The following is a 7,898-nucleotide window of genomic DNA, read 5'->3' as shown; positions in this document are numbered from 1 at the left end:
AGGCCCCAAAATTATATTTTTGCTATGATACTTTAATTTTGTCTCTTTCTTTTTGTGTTAGAGTTTATTTTTTAAATGCTTACCACAAGTTTAAAAATACTAAGCTAGATAGACTCTGAGTCTTATGCTTAAGAAGTGTTGACTAATCAAGTCCTGTATCTTTGACATGGAAATCTTCAAAATTAGAGGAAAAATAGTTTACGAAAAGATGATACAAATCATTTTCACACACAAAATTTTTTTATGCCTTATTCTTTTCTGAATTTCTAAAAATCCTTTTCTCCATATATTATGGCAGCAAACTTGACATAATAATTTTGTACTATATTGAGAGAATATGTTATTATAGTACATATTATGATTATTATATAGATATTATAGTTATATTATTATAGTACAAATATATATCTAACCTTTTAAATTCAGTATCTTTTAACTTTTGCCTTATTTAGCCTTATTGTGCCATTAGAATTTATTATTTTCAGCATAGAATTGGTTTTTGGTATAGATTTGTTAAAGAACTAAAAAATATTAAAACTGAGCACTTTTTTAAGATGTTTTAAGAAACATCACAGTGTCATTCTGGAACTAATTTCTACTTTATAATTTCATTTAAAAATTCTGGAGGTGCTGGTGGTTTCCACTTTGGTTCCCCCTCTAGTCTTGGGAGGGGCAACGCAGACTTGAGACCCTTCTTTGCTGAAGACTTTTAATACACCCTATTCTATACTGATGGAAAGGGCACTAAGAGCGTTCTATGGAACAGAAATTATTTCTGGATTTATTAGCCCAGAGGACCATAGCACAAGCCATCACTGTTCTTACTGACTTACTGGGAGGTGTGTTTCACACTGCAGATTAACTGAGATATGCTCTAATTTTATTTCCCACTTAACAGAAACTTCTGGGCTTTTTGTAACTTCACTTCTCTGAACTTCCCACAAATCCACAAAAGCAAGTCTTTGCTCTGCATGAAAACAGAACAGAGGCCAGAATGTGTCTGAGTTCTGTACAAAAAGAGCTTCCCTGAAGAGATTGGCCACTGACACACATACATAAATTTCAAGGTGCTACTGCAGTAAATACCTTGTGCTGTATAAATCATTCAGGGTACGGTGCTGGTTACTGAGTAATTAATACAAAACTTAGGGGATTTTCTGTGTTTGTTTTTGATTTTTGTTTGTGGGGGGTTTTTTTGTTTTGTTTTGTTTTTTTCTTTTTTTTTCCTTCTATCAGTAGAAATTTATTCTAAGTCCATTGTTTGGCAATAATATGAAAATCTGGAATGTATTCCTTTCTAATAATCAGATGCAAACAGAATTTTCTCACCTTATATTTAAAATTAATTGCAGTGTATCCTTAAGGTGCTGTGTGAACTTCTGGCACATCCTCAAGGGATATTCAGGAATCCTCCAGTGGAATTCAGGAATCAGAAGTCATCTTACTGCTTCCAAACAGTGAACTGTGCTATTTTATCATCTATAACAGCAAAGTGAAACAGAAAGCTGTTTTCATAATTTCTCACAGATTTGGGATCTAACACCTGGATTCAGTGCAGAGAGGGGTGTAGGCCAGCTCTTTAGTGTATGAGATCTCTCAGTGTACCTTGAGTTATAGTCAAAACTATCCTCTGGTAGGAATACCTGGGGAGAACTGGTGAACCTCCTACTCTGGGGAGAGGGGAGCACCTGAGCATGGTTTCTTCCCTCTTTTTTCAACATATTTCTTCAACAAGAGGGGTGGATTAGCAAAATTCATCAATGCTGAATTTGTGGTGAAAGCTATGTATCCCACATGGCATTATTTTGGCCAGAGGTTTGGAAGTAGTTAAAATATATTCAGCCTTTTATTTCTGTTAGTGGAATATATGCTACTTTTACAGCTGCTCCTGAAGCAGCATCTATGGCACTGGCTTCTCTTAACTATGATAAATCCTGTACTTCTTATGTTGTTTGAGGAGCGGGGGGGGGAGACCCTTGGCAGAGCTGGGGTCCCACCACGCCGTCAGAACAGTAGAATACAAAGAATTTCCACTTTAAGTAATTAGTTGAACACTGTAAACAAATAAAGTAAATGATAAACAGGAGAACCACTGAGGCTGGTAATGTCTCCCCTCCCGCTCCCCGGGTGGCGTGGTGGGACCCGGGCTCTGCCGGGGGTCCCCCTCCCGCGCCGCGCGCGGTTTGGTCCACAGCCACAGCCGCAGCATGAGAGGGGATAGAGATGGGCAGCCCTGCTGGCAGCTGCTGCGTGCCCGTGGAGAAGGAAGGGGCAGCTTTGGAGCACACAAAGGTTTGCCGTTGCAGGTTTGGGGGGCAAGGGGGGGGTACAGGGGAAAGGGGGGGGTGAAGAGAGGGGGGGGGATCGAGCGGGCTGTGGGGATCCTCTGACTGACAGGAGGGAGAGCGGGGCAATCCTGTGTGAAGTGTCACAGGTGAGCAGTGCGCCTGAAGATAAGTGGTAACACAGTGGAGGAAGGATATGGTCAGGATGGGTAATGGGGTTCCTTTAGAGTTATGGGGGTCCCAGCCAGACTGGGGCCTTGAAAGGCACTCCAGCCTTGAATGGGTATGAGGGCCAGAATGGTTGGTTGGTTCGTCTGTCTTTTTGTTTTTGGCTCACCTGCGGCTACTGCCCAGGTTTGGCATGTTCTAGATATATTTGCTTTGCTCTGTTATGTCCTGAAAGGGTGGGCAGGACAAAGGGTTGTTCCTGGGTATCTCCTTATGATTGTATAAAAATAGGTGATAGTAAAGTAGGAAATGAAAGACTTGCCCAAATTGTTTCAGCAGGAACGTAGCCTGTGTGCCCCTATGTGGTTGCGAGCTATGTTGGCGATGGTACATGCCTTCGGTAGGGTCGCCCATGCCAGACAGGTCAAAACCATAGGACCAGATACACTACATTCTTGGGCAGGATGAGCTCATTAGCCTTCTGGCAGTCATCCTAGGAGAAGGACAACTCTAATCTCAAACCTGGGCAGATGGAGCTCACTTAGCCCTGTAAGGCCATCCATCTAAGAGAAGTTCACTCTAATTAAACCTACATCCTGACGACCTCGCTGCCACCGTCCAAGCTCGCTCAGCCCTGGCAGATGAACCTCAGGATTAAAGGGTTCAGTTCCGCGCATACTGCATCTCACCTAAAAACCCATTGCGCAGGCTTGAAGGCTTTACCCACATGCAAAAAGCCCTGTAGTGACCGGCGAGGGTCGAAACGGCAGGTGAAAGGTGCACTGGAAGCTGCAGACTCAACCCTGCATGCAGACGGTTCAGGGCATTGGTCATTTGAGACTGACCAGAGATGACAGTCTCTTGGGGCAGCACCCTGAAAGACCAAGCAGCCTTTTTAAGGACAGCACTGCTTGCTCCACTCAGAGAGGGGCCTAGAAAAGGTGGCCTAAACAAAGCTCATCTCCACCTTCACCCAGTTGGTTAACTGCAGACCAATGGGCATCTTCTTCCAATGCGGTCGCACAAAGATCAAAAGACAAAGGCATGCACCTGCCTCCAAAGGTGTACCTAAATCAACTCTAGCATGCTGAAACATCAGAACCATGCTCGATTCTGCAGATAGCGGACGTCCTGAGCGACGTTCTGCCCTAATTGACCATGAACTGTCACGTCTCAACATTGACATTGCTGCTCTCAGTGAAGTTCGCCTTCACGAGGAAGGCAGCCTCAGAGAACATGGTGCCGGTTACACACTCTTTTGGTCAGGTAAGCCCAGAACCAAAAAACATCTCTCAGGTATCGGCTTCATGATCAAAAACTCTATTCTTCCCAAACTCGAAAATCTACCGACAAGTCACTCTGACCGCATTATCTTCCTACGCCTTCCACTCCACAACAACAAACACGTTGTCCTCTTTAGTATATATGCCCCAACTCTCCAAGCTGACCCTGCTGCAAAAGATAAATTTTACGCTGACCTGCGCCGCCTTACCCAAAAGGTACCTGCAGGTGATAAGATCATTATCCTCAGTGATTTCAACGCCAGAGTAGGTAAGAATTTTGAAGCATGGAAAGGCATATTAGGCAAGCATGGTGTTGGAAACTGCAACGATAATGGTCGACTTCTGCTAGAATTCTGTGCGGAGCAACAGCTCACCGTCACCAATACTATCTTTCATCAGAAAAATAGTCTGAAGACAACCTGGATGCACCCCAGATCTAAGCATTGGCACCTCATTGATTATGTCTTGGTACGACGGAGAGATGTCCGCGATGTCCTCCATACTCGTGTGATGCCCAGCTCAGAATGCCAAACAGACCATCGGCCTGTGCACTGTAAACTCAACTTCAATCTCAAATTCAAACCTAAAAGGGGTAGGAGAAGACTCCAAGTCAACAATCTCCAATCAGCCACAGTAAGAAAGAGATTCCAGGCTAACCTTCAAACTAGGCTCGAAAACCATTCCACAGATTCTGCAGATTCCTCCCCTGAATCCATTTGGCACCATATTAAAAACAGCATCCTGCAATCCTCCGAAGAATCCTTAGGGTTCTCCATCAAGAAGAACAAGGAGTGGTTTGATGAAAACAGTCAAGAAATCCAGGACTTGTTGAGGAAAAAGAGAACTGCCCACCAAGCACACCTTGCACTGCCATCCTGTCACGCAAGAAAAGCAGCCTTTCATCTTGCATGCAGCAAGCTCCAACAGAAACTCCGTGACATCCAGAACAAGTGGTGGACCGATTTAGCTGAAAAAACACAACTATGTGCAGATACAGGTGATTACGAAGGATTCTATGAGACCCTGAAAACAGCATATGGGCCTACATACAAGGTATAAAGCCCTCTACTCAGTGCTGATGGAAAAACGCTTCTAACAGATAAAATCTCCATTCTGAATAGATGGTCTGAACACTTTCAGACTCTTTTTGTACCAACCGTGTAGTTCAAGACTCAGCAATTCAGTCCATCACACAACAACAAGTATGAATTGGATACTGCCCCCACTTTAGGAGAAACCCTCAAGGCCATACAGCAGGTGAAAATTGGCAAGGCAGCTGGGGTTGATGGAATTCCACCTGAAGTCTGGAAACATGGGGGCCTTGCTCTTCATACCAAATTTCACGAGTTTGTGGTGCGCTGTTGGGAACTAGGCCAACTACCATCAGACCTTCGTGATGCAGTCATCATCACTTTGTACAAGAAGAAAGGAATTAAATCAGATTGCTCAAATTACCATGGTATTACTCTGCTCTCCATTGCTAGCAAAATCCTGGCAAGAATACTCTTGAACAGACTAATACCCTCTATAGCAGAAGGAATTCTATCTGAAAGTCAATGTGGTTTCAGAGCCAACAGGAGTACCACAGACATGATATTTGTTCTCAGACAACTGCAAGAGAAGTGTAGGGAACAGAACAAAGGTCTCTTTGTAACCTTTGTCGACCTCACCAAGGCCTTTGATACTGTGAGCAGAAAAGGTCTTTGGCAGATTTTGGAACATTTAGGTTGTCCCCCCAAGTTCCTTAAAATGATCATCTCACTTCATGAGGATCAGCACGGCCAAGTCAGATATGGCAACACACTTTCTGAGCCCTTTCTAATAAAGAATGGCGTGAAACAAGGCTGCGTTCTCGCTCCTACCCTATTCACAGTCTTTTTCAGCATGATGTTCCAAAGGGCCGCGGCAGACCTCGATGATCAGGACGGTATCTACATTCGATATCGCACTGATGGAAGCCTTTTCAACCTAAGGACACTGAAGGCCCACATCAAGACCTTAAACCATCTTGTGCAGGAGCTGCTTTATGCTTATGACGCCACCCTTGTTGCCCACACAGAAGCAGCTCTGCAGTGTTTAACATCCTGCTTTGCAGATGCTGCTGAGCTCTTTGGGCTGGAAGTCAGTTTAAAGAAGTCAGAAGTTCTTCATCAACCTGCACCTCAGGAAGTCCCCCATCATCCCCACATCACCATTGGCCAATCAGAACTCAAATCAGTCCAACAGTTTAATTACCTAGGCAGCCTCATCTCCTCGGATGGTAAGATTGACGGGGAGATAGACAACAGATTAGCAAAGGCATATAGTGCTTTCGGAAAGCTTCATAAAAGAGTCTGGCGAAATAAACACTTGAAGAAAAGTACAAAGATCAGTGTTTACAGAGCCATTGTGCTGTCTACTCTCTTATATGGATGTGAATCATGGGTCATCTACCGCCACCACCTGCGTCTCCTAGAACGCTTCCATCAACGCTGCCTCTGTACAATCCTAAACATCCACTGGTCAGATTATGTGACCAATACATCTGTTCTAGAACAAGCAGCAGTCACAAGTATTGAGGCCATGTTGCTGAGAACACAGCTGCGTTGGGCAGGGCACGTCTCAAGGATGAAGGACCACCGCCTCCCCAAGATCCTGCTTTATGGTGAACTTGCCACTAGCTGCTGCAAGAGAGGAGCCCTGAAGAAAAGATGCAAGGACTCCCTGAAACAACATCTCACCCTTGGCCACACTGACCACCATAACTGGTCTACTCTGGCCTCCAATCGGGAGGCCTGGAGACACACCATCTATAATGCTGCTGATGCTTTTGAGAAAGCTTGCAGGATCACCCTTGAAGAGAAAAGGCAACGCAGAAAGAATCGAGCCTTGCAGAATACACCATCTAAGGAGTCTTTCTGTTGTGCCTTTTGCAACCGGACATGTCTATCTCGTACTGGCCTTTTTAGCCACCAACGCGCCTGCAACAAATGTGGGTAGAGCCCTTCCCAAATCTTCGTTCGCAAAGCCTAGCCATGATGGATGATATGTTGTTTGATCACCTAGTCTAGAGAAAGTTTGTTTGTTTTTTTTTAAAGTTAGGACTATGAATAAAAATGGAGTTGTTCATTTAAGTCAAGCTTCTCTGCTTCACTCACGTCATGTTCTGAAAAAATTATTGTTACTCTTTGATCTGCTGCTGTAGGTTTTATTTTTGTTTGTTTGCTTGTTTACAGTGAAGTGTTTTGGTTTTTTCACAGTGAAATGAAAAGCACAGTCCTTCATATCATGTGTGCCTAAACTAGTTTTGTTCACATCTGGGAATGATAGATGTATTGTATATAAAAAGATCAAAACTTACAAGAAGAAAAGCAGGATGTTATTAAAAAAAAACCCACAAGACAGATGAAACCCTCTGAAAACTCTAGAATACTGGGAAGGGAGCAGAATGCTGCCAAATATCTGGAAATTAGTGAGATAGAGAAAGGAAAATATTTGGTCCTTAGTCAAGCTGATGTGTTTCTCATGTTCCATCACTACTGGCTGACATCAGGCAAGAAGACATGAGTGAACTATTGCACGTGGAAAATATAGCAGGTATGTACTATTTTGCTTCAAATAAGTGATACCAAGCCACTGCTCTTGAGACCAAGGGGCTGAGGGAACGTCAAACTGTCACAGATATTTTTTCAGGGCAACCTTCTGTGGCCATGGGATGTGCGAAGTATGGAGTCTTCATGCTTGGGGATTTTGCTGGTAAAGGAATCTTAAGTGAATACTGTGGAAAAATGGGCAGAGGAATACAGAGGGAGATGATGGCTATAACAAACTGATACAGCAAGAAATGTGCTCCATCAGACCAGCAGGTTTACCTTACTCTCTTCTCTTGATGTTCCCCTGCAATCACATTAACCTTGTGCTTCACCAGACCTGATTGCTGTTCATCGCTGGAAACATCAATTTGCCACAGAAACTCAGCTGCTGCAACTTTTTCCCACATTAGAGTAAAAACAGCTCCCCTTGGGAGTCATGTTCCTTTTATCTTTACAAATCAAGTAGAGTTTTCATCCAACACCAATTTGATCCTGTTTCTTCAGCCCTGTAATAGGACATTTGAACTGAGAGTACACAAGCTTTAGAACTGAAATGCTGTATGAGCCTTTTTCTACACCCTACAGACTGA

This window comes from Neopelma chrysocephalum, unplaced genomic scaffold (assembly GCF_003984885.1).
Source record: "Neopelma chrysocephalum unplaced genomic scaffold, ASM398488v2 Primary Assembly neopelma1_96177, whole genome shotgun sequence".
Classification (NCBI taxonomy): Eukaryota; Metazoa; Chordata; class Aves; order Passeriformes; family Pipridae; genus Neopelma; species Neopelma chrysocephalum.
Note: the sequence above shows the minus strand (reverse complement) of the source record.